General features: G+C 40.7%; 1 protein-coding gene across 1 annotated transcript in view; it reads left to right on the forward strand.

Annotated features, from left to right (window-relative positions):
* The window catches only part of LOC101858456 (ryanodine receptor), a gene marked incomplete at its 5' end in the record, with an annotated part of 102,762 nt that overhangs the window by 10,981 nt on the left and 84,966 nt on the right, over nt 1–6,815 (forward strand).

Raw genomic sequence — 6,815 nt, forward strand, 5'->3', positions numbered from 1 at the left:
AATATAAATGAGCAGCAATATAAACAATACTAATCGTAAGTTAGATACACACTCACTGTTATTTTGATGCATGCTCTAAGGTCGTAAGTAAAATAAAACCCTCGAAATAAAACCCTCGAAATCAACAACAATATACAAGTCACCGACACAAAACAATTTTGTCATAATATATGTACACGTGATTTCTTGTCTAACTGCCCCCACTCCCCCGTCGAAATAAGTAAAAATGAAACAAAACAAAAAACACACAAAAACATACGCAAAACATACACAAAAACAAACAACCCCAAACAAAATAATAGCAGAAGAATCTTTGTACAGCTAATAGTAAACTGCAATGAAAAATCACAATCCACCCGTAATCTGGCATAGAACATATTAGCTGGGCCCCCTTTCGATGAAAGGGATGATCGGTACATTAGCATCAACTGAAAGTCTTGGCCTACTACCTCGACCTTTGAGAGAGCGAGGGGTTCCAACTGCAGAACGTCGTTTTCTTTTCGGCATGGTCAGGCGGTATCTAGACCTAGATCTAGATTCTAATCTAAGGCCTGTTGACGTTGTTCCCAGTAGCAAGAAAAAGAATTTGACTAAAGAGTCCAGAAAAAGTGATGATGGGCATCAAACGAAAGGATCACAGGCAAATTTAGCACCTAATAAAAACAAGAAAACATTAGGCTAGATCTATACGGGTAGCACACTTAAAATAGTGATCAGTATTGCGCGACAATGCGCGATGGTATTGAACGGAAGTACGACTTGAAATAAACAAAGCTGGCGGATTTTCTAAAATTGCAGACAGAAGCGTCGCCTACAAAAATGATCGGCGAAATAAAAAAATTTACCTTTTTGCAACAAAACTCTCAAAACTGAAAAGAAACGAAGGATGTCATGATCTGGAGAATATTTTAAAGAATCTTTTGGCGAAAAACGCAAGTCGATAGATGAAGCCATTAAAAAGCCTTTGGAATAGCAAAATTCGGCCACCACAAATAGATAATAGATGTTACTTCCAGTACAATTTTTGTGTCACATGTTCTCTCTGTCCGTTCTCTCACCTCTGTGGTTGAAGTAAATCATTGTTGGCAGGAAAGAGCAAGTCACGACTGTTCCGGTTCCTTCCTCGAGAGACAACGCGCAAATTGTGCTAATTTTTGCCACAGTGGGTTTCTCCGATCTCTGTGTCGCTCTCAGTCTCAGTGCCTCAGTGCTAAACCATTAGCGCATTATGTTAATAGATCTTTGACTGTGGCTTCATTTTACCCCACCCTTTCTACCTCTTCCCTTGAGTGCGGTTGGAGGGTGCTACTGGTAGATCCCACTCCTCTTATTTCCATCTGCTCTTTCTATTTTTTGTGTGGTTTTAAATAAAAGACGATTGTTGTGTCGATAAGCGTCTCTTTGTATGACGTAGTCGTTTTGCGCCCCTATCTACGCGATTAAGATCATTCAGAAAGCTGGTTTCGTCTCTGCTTGTAAGAGCCAAGCCAGGCTGAGTGAGAGGGATACAACAATCCATTACAATGACCAAGATACTCGATAAGAAATTATCTCGCGAGAATCAGAATCGAGTCTTCTGTGTGCGATGACTGGCAAAGCACCTAACCAGTATACAACAGATGCTGGTGTGCTTTCCTGTCCTCAAAAACACAAAAGATAAGAGACCTTTGTCCCTACAATAGACTTCACACACGGCGAGAACACGGGAAACGAACTCGGGTCCCATGCATGTGATGGCGAAGGACCTAACCACTACACCACAGACGTTTGTTAACAGTGTCAGCGTTTTATTTGAAAAAGTGTCAGTACAGAAACGAACATCATCTAATTTAAAGGACGAAAAGAAGGAACAAAAGTTACCCAACAACACTCTTACACTAAAATTACACTAATAGCGTATGCTCTCTCCTGATTTTTGTCAAAGTTAAACAAATTGAGCATCGTTCACGGCAATAGATTAGAAAAACAATATAGAGTTGTCGTGTTTCTCTCAGATGTAAAGTTAAAGTGCGGTCAAAAATTCAGGGTGCAACTTATTCTCAAACATCTCTTTAACACGTGAATTAATGCCATCCATACTTTGCACAGCAGTTTGCATAAATAATTTGTCTTAACTTAATCATATTTTCCACAAGAATTGAGTCTAGATAAAAAAAACATTTCCTTCATCAATTTGTCTGAAATACTATAAATCTCCGTCACGCAGAAAATAGGATTGTTCACAGTGCTTCTCGCTTCTTACACACATTTTACATACGTATTTGGCCTTCGTCACAGCTCATCAATGACACTTTTTCGTAGCAAAACTTGTTACAAGAAATTAGTTTTATAGTGAACACGTTTTTTTGCCAGATAGGGTCTCAAACATGAATTCAATAAAAAGATAGTGTCACGATTAAAAACAGAACCCATGACGGAATGGCTTTTAAAAGTGATATTGGCCCAGCTTGGATTTTAAAAATTATTTATTAAGGATTTGTCTAGACCACAGCTAACAGATATTTACAAAAATATTGATCTGTTAAGACAAATTGATACAAGTCATTGTGCAAAAGCTGGAGAGTCTGTGTTCGATCGATAGTTTATAGGAAATATTTGACAAATTGTTGCACCACTCATTTTTGACTACACTAGACCTATAGTAGGGCAGAGCAGTCCCGACTATCGTCTGTGAAGAAGGAAATTAACAGCGGTACCTGCAGCCCGGCAAACTTGTGTCTGCTCTCCCAACATCTCTCCACACAGTATTTGACCTGCACTCGGCTGACCTCTGATGACGTACGAGGCTTGACCGGAAGTCTGAAGGAGTCGCTGCCCGTACTTCGTCGTCTGCAACCCACATACTTTACTTGGCGACCTGGGAGGTCAGATGTTAGTGAGCGAGTCACATCAGGATTAATTAAGTATGTATGATAGAACTAGAAGTAGAAGGCGGCATAAGTGTTGGGGGTGGGGTGGGGGTGGAGGGGATTGACAGGCAAAAGGGCGATTTCATGTCTTGCTACTTGTGAAATAAAAGAAAACTTTGAAAAGTTCAATAAAAATTGCAAAAGTAGCCCGCCTTGCCAATCTTCCAGTTGACAACAGGTCAAATCTGGTGGATGCGGGAGATACAGTGAGATTCGCCTCTTACATTTCCCTGATACTATACATTTCTATAATTGTGTACTTCTACTTGTCAGTTTGTACTAAGAACTAATAAGAAACCTCCTTTGGTGCTTTATTTTCAGACTTTAATTTACTACTGCCTTTTGCGCTTATGTCAACACGACCATAAAAAAAAAATGAGAAGAGGCAGATATTTGGGACGTGTTTTGAGAATGCCAGAGACAAAACTGCCCTATCACTATCAGTAGTATCAGAGACCAAATGGAAAAAGAAGTGGTACACCAGCTATAGCAGTACTATCATGTTCCGACTGCAGTGACCCCAACACAGTGGACAAGTAAGACAAGCAAGTATCGAGTAAAAGACTATGACCTAATACCCAGTGCCCATTGGAAAGATCGGTTCGATTCGTTTCGGTTTGCTGACAAGATTGAGAGCGTAAAGGGGATTTCTTTATGTTTTTAGCGACGAGTCGGGCGTTCGTTTGGCAATCGGGTTATTTAGTCAACCGATTCCTCAATGGGCACTCTGTATAAAGCCTGAATGGGACAGAGCTAGAGGAAGCGGCCAGGGACAGACTAACGTGGTGTTGGCTACACTTTGTCTTGTGTGCTTGACGGTACTGGGAGAGCGTCAGTAAGTAAGTATAGAATTTGCAGATCACTGCAGCTGTCACGATGGAGTCTATTTGACTGAGCATCTCAGCTCTAAAAATCTCAACCCAGAACCCACTCCGTGTATCTCCATACATCTCACCTTGGGATGAGCCCAGGAGCAGTGTCATCGCAGTAACAACAACAACCGTTATCGACATGCTTATCAATAATGTGGAACATCAATAGTTTCTCTGCAAAAGGACAGTCTTTGTTTTTCAATCAAAAGTACGTTTCGATAATTTGTTGCGAACACAAATACCGAAGTGCACAGAAATGCACCAAAGGAATGGAAAACCCCACTTCTCGCTGTGAAATCCAACAAATCCAAGGGCCTTGTAAAAACTGAAAACCATAGACTTGTATTATAATTTCATAGACTGTGCACTGTGACATATTTCCGGTTAGCTATGGATCGCCTCATTTGAGGTTAATGAAGGGCAGAGATAGCGAACTGAGGTCTTACCCTTCATTTAGACAGGTGCAGCCATGTTGTACACGCTTCATAGCGAAGTTTTAAACGAGAAAGAAGTATGGCGGCAGTACGCAGTCTATGAGCATAATTAATGCTATAGTGCAGTCAGAAATTCGTGGCGCTTCCTATCCTGAAATATTTCTTAAACGGGTTAATCAATGTCCCGATACTTTGAACAGCAGTTTGAACCAATTTGTCTAAATTTAATAATATTTTTCAACAACATATGAGGCTAGAATAAAAAGCTTTTGTTCATAAATTCTTATAAAGTACTATAAATCTTCGTCACGCGGAAAAGTTGTTCACAGCACTTCCCGCTTCTCACATAGAATTTGCATACGCATATGGCCTTTGTCACAGCTCACAAATGCCTCTTTTAGTAGCAAAACTTGTTACAAGAAATTTATTTTATAATGAATACTTTTTTGCACTAGAGGTTCTTAAAACATGCATTCAATAAGCATCATGTCGGGATTAGAGAACAGTGACAGATTTGCTTTTAAAAGTGACATTGCCCTAGCTGCAATTCGATTTTTTAAATTAGTATTTATTAAAGAATTTTCTAGAATACAGCTACACAACTATTGATCTGTTAATACAAATTGATACAAGTCATTGTGCAAAAGCTGGAGAGTCTCTGTTCGATAGTTTAGGAAATATTGGACAATATTTTGCGCCATGAATTTTTGACCGCACCATAGAAACAAACAGAAATGTGCTATGGGATTTTCATTCACCAATTAAACACTGTACACCGTGTCGTCACCTCAGCTGGAATCAAGTGGGCTGTGGTGCAGATGACCCTGGTTCCAAACCCCAAAAAGGTGTTTTTGGACACTTCAGTTGTTTCGATTGGATTGGTCCTATCAGAGGCGGACACTAAGTTTGGAGGCACCATCTTTTAATGGCTATACAATGTTGAAAGAGGCGTTCACCCGTCGAGAGGGAAACATCGTCCAGCAAAACAATCTAGATAGTAGCTTAAAATTATATCCTCTCGGGATTCAATCCCAGGTCTTCTTCATGTGGTGGTGGGGCGTCTAACCGCTACACCATATATGTGATGCAGCGTGGTGGAATCAGGCTCTCGTCAGTTTTTGGGCATGTAGAGTTATTGGTATCATCTTAAAGTTTATTCACTTGTCTTTATTTGGATAAAAAAACATATCCATTTATCTTGAATACAAGTCGAGATATTTGCGAAAAAAGGAAGGAGGTGGGGGTCACCTGTTTTCTGGGGTAAAAGTAGTGAGAAAATGGCCGCCAAAGATGAGTTATTACCTTAGCTTAAGAGTCTGTGGTAACTGAAAATTTACATTTTTGTGCCTTTAATCAACGCTTTTCAGAAAAATACACACAGAAATAAGTTATTTATTGGGCATGAAAGGTGTTAAGCCAAAAAATAAAAATTTGATAAAAAATCACAAACCAACATAAAAAAGCAAGTTTCTTCACTTTGATTATTTTGACGAGAGCCTGATTCCACTACGCTGCCTCACATATAGGCTTGTAAAAGCTACCACTCTGGCTCAGTCTGATCCAACCCTCCACAACCAAACATACTGGATGTTGTGGTCAGTGGCAGGTCAGTTGTCGTGTTCAGATGTCGTGTTCAGATGTCGTGGTCAGATGTCGTGGTCAGTGGCAGGTCAGGAGGATACTACGTGTCACATGACATTGTGACGTCATTTTTTTGGGTACCGGCGTCAGTTGTGTAACGGTTAGGCACTTTGAAGGAGATTCGAGTTCGATTCTTGAGTGGAGATAAATGTTTTAAAAATTGGGAATGCTACGTTTGTTCCTGGTGTCGCAATATTTAATACGGAATGCCATATCAGGGCAAGATTGTCCGCGATTGTGGACTAGTACGATTACAGAATATTGATCCCAACTAATACATTATGCTTTCAGTCTTCGATTTAGTATGTACTCCGCAAAGCACCCTTTTCGGGTCGATTTCATTGTTATTTGATTGCAATTACAGAAAACTTACACCAAAAAGCAGTTGCAACTGGGAAGTGGAAATACGATTTTAAAATCCCCTTCCTCTTCTTTCCCCTCTTTCTCCTTCTCTTTCTCCTTCTCTTTCTCCTTCTCCTCCTCCTTTTCCTCCCCTTCCTCCTCCTCCTTCTCTTCATTCTTCGCTTACTTTTCCTCTTCTCCTTGTCCTCCTACTAATTTGTCATTTTTTCCCTCATCCTCGTCCTTGTCCTCATCCTCCTCCGTCTCCTCCCCTCATTCTGCTAATTTGTTCTATTCTTCTTTTTCCTTCTTGTCCTCCTCCTTGTTTCTTCCCCCCTCTCTCTATGTTTCTATTTTTTGAATTTTCTGTTTCACCCTTTTCCTGTCTCCCCTGCCCCCTCTCTGTCTCTCTCATTCCCACTACACTCTTCTCCTTCCCCCTCTCTCTAACAGCCCTGTTCAAACCTCCCCCCCCAACCCAGCCCCCATGCCATACCACTCCTCTATTCCCCGTATATTTTGTTTCCGTCTCAGACAAGTATTCACCACTTCATCAATGCAGCCCCCCCTCCTCTATCCTCCCTCCCTCCCCCCTCTCTCCCCTCTTTCTCCCCCTC

This window comes from Aplysia californica, unplaced genomic scaffold (genome assembly GCF_000002075.1).
Source record: "Aplysia californica isolate F4 #8 unplaced genomic scaffold, AplCal3.0 scaffold01228, whole genome shotgun sequence".
NCBI lineage: Eukaryota > Metazoa > Mollusca > Gastropoda > Aplysiida > Aplysiidae > Aplysia > Aplysia californica.